General features: G+C 38.4%; 1 non-coding gene across 1 annotated transcript; it reads left to right on the top strand.

Annotated features, from left to right (window-relative positions):
• The first annotated feature begins 424 nt into the window (after window positions 1-424).
• LOC128133993 (small nucleolar RNA R71) lies at window positions 425-531 on the top strand. Its single transcript, XR_008232318.1, has one exon. It is a non-coding gene; the product is annotated as a small nucleolar RNA R71 (small nucleolar RNA).
• Window positions 532-2628: the final 2097 nt, after the last annotated feature.

The raw sequence follows: 2628 nt of genomic DNA, 5'->3' as shown, positions 1-2628 counted from the left end.
TGGCAGCCACTCCATCTTCGGTTTCCCCCAGTCCTCATCAAATTTATCCCCACTAGAGTAGCATACTTGAACCTTTCTGTTCCCATAATCATCTACATTGCAGTCCTTTGTCAAGTGTGGACCACTGCATCTCTCGCAACCTACTCTTATGGCATGTATCGACTGGTCCATCTGTGTTATCCTGCGGTCCATATTATTTAACATGGCCATGACCGCTGCTATTTCTTCAGTTTGGGACCCTCCTCCGCCTTTGATTCCTTCTTGCCTCGGGTTATGGTATTCGCAAGAATGCTTCGCGAATTCTTCAATTAGCTCCTTGACCTCCCTTGGATTTTTCTTTGTCAAAGGTCCTTGAGAATCAAGGAGTTGTCTTGTCATCACGTTGACCCCATCATAAAAGATTGACATCTCTTGCTACACATTTAGATCATACTGAGGGCAATTTCTGAGTAAGCCCTTGTACCGCTCCCATGCTTCATATAGGGACTCCCCTGGCTGTTGCTCAAAGTTGGCTATTGCCTTCTTGAGTTTGGCTATCTTGGATGGCGGGCAAAACTGGTCCAGGAATTTCTCACGCATTTGAGCCCAAGTGGTGATTGTACCCGGTGGGAGTGCTTTTAACCACTCCTTAGCAACTCCTTTGAAAGTGATGGGAAGCATCCTAAGCAAGACTGTGTTTCTGCTGACATTTGGGACATTGAAGTAGTCCGCAATGTCATTGACTTCATCTAGATGCTTAAAAGCATCCTCATGATCTTTCCCGAAAAATGGGATGTCCTTCAGGGCAGTCAATATGTGTCCCTTCAGCTCGAATGTGGCAATGGCAGGTATTTCGGGTTGGACTAAACCGGGACCCATATCTTCTCGGATCCGCTTCTTGTAAGCTCCCATGGACATTTCTTCAATTGCTTCCATCTCGTTCCTTGGCTCGTTCTCGGGTTCGCTTGTGTGTTCTTCAAATTCTGGGTCGGTATCGTATTCGGACTCGGTTTGGACGGGTGTCTGATCAAAGTGCTCAATATTGCTCTTGTGCCTCGCGGATGAACTTGACTCTCCTGTTTTCTTTCCCGACTTCCTTGAAAAAGCTGACTTCAATTCTTGCAAGGGCGTCTTTTTCTTGTGAATTGCAGACTCGGGATCTTCAAGTGGTGGCACCAAGGGTGTGTTTGAGCCTCTGGTCATGAACTCCTGCAACTTGCTAAACTAAAACGTAAAACTGGACTAAAATAAGAAAAATTAAAAACTGAACTCTCAGCTTTCACGTCGTGAGTTTATTAAAACTCACATCGTGAACTCTGTGACAAAAAAAATATACTATCTATGCAAGTGAAATGATATCAACGAAAATAAAACTAAAATAATAATAAAAAACTAACTAAAAACAAATAACGAATAATCAAATAAACTAAATTAATTGAAAGCCGTTCCCCGGCAACGGCGCCAAAAACTTGATGTGCACAAAAGTACTCACTAATTTTAATATTTATAACCTAACAAACTTAACTAACTATGCACTTATAGGCAGTGTACCTAGTCAGATTACAGTATAGCTTGGGTAAGTCGGGTGTCGATCACAGGGAACGGTGTTACTAATTAATTTACTTACTATTAAATTAACCTAATTTTTAACAAGTTTAAAAGGGGTTTTATCTGATTTTACAAGATCAGATGAACTTAAATTCAAATTCAATATTTAAAAACACACACTCTTGTTTAGTTCGAATCCACTTCTCCCTTATGACTAGCTAATGATTACGGATTATTAAGCTGGTTTTTAGTTGTATTAGTAATTTAGTTCTATCTTACCAATAATTAACTAATTCATGTCAAACCATGTATGTTCACACATAATTAAACACAGAACTAATTATGAATGTAAATATGTTATGTAAGATTTGTTGTATAAACGCAATTATGGTCACAGTACACGTTCTCTAGCACATCTAAGCCTATTTATTCTAATTACTAACTAAGATTGGTCAATCCTAGCCCTAACAATTCAATGTTCACTAAATCATTAGGTAAACAGGTTCATGTAGTTTAATGGTCACTAAGCTACACAGAACATGCAATCAAGCAATTAGATAAACAAATAATAACATGCTAGGTTAAACAAATCAAACACAAACAATTTTTACCAACTAAACTTAATCCATAAGTATATAACTATTCATAAGTTCAAAGCTTCATCTAGCTAAACAAGAGTAGCTAGATTCAGCTGCTCATCATAGCAACTAAATCAACACAGCTAAAACTAATGAAAGACATGTTCTTATTTGACTAAAAATAAACCTTTACTTCTTTTGGTGTTGAAAACCCTCTTCCAGAACCTTTCTTTCGTTATAAATCGTCTTCTGGAATTCCTTTCTTCTGCCAAAAGCTTCTTCTATTCGTAATTGTCAAGGATTTATATAGTTGCTGATATCCATAAATTCACGTCGTGAATAGTAAGCAATTCACGTCGTGAGTTGTAGATAACCGTGCCCGTCAAGGATTCCTTCACCCGCATACATATCTTCTAGAACCAACGATTCACGTCGTGAATCCTTTACGTCTCACATCGTGAATAACCTTTTTCCAGATTTACTTCACTTTTAATCTTTTAATTCCCAAAGTTTCTTTCTTTAA

Source organism: Lactuca sativa, chromosome 4 (genome assembly GCF_002870075.4).
Source record: "Lactuca sativa cultivar Salinas chromosome 4, Lsat_Salinas_v11, whole genome shotgun sequence".
In the NCBI taxonomy this organism is placed as follows: Eukaryota; Viridiplantae; Streptophyta; class Magnoliopsida; order Asterales; family Asteraceae; genus Lactuca; species Lactuca sativa.
The sequence above is the reverse complement of the archived record's forward strand: the minus strand, read 5'-3'. Positions and strand labels throughout refer to the sequence as shown.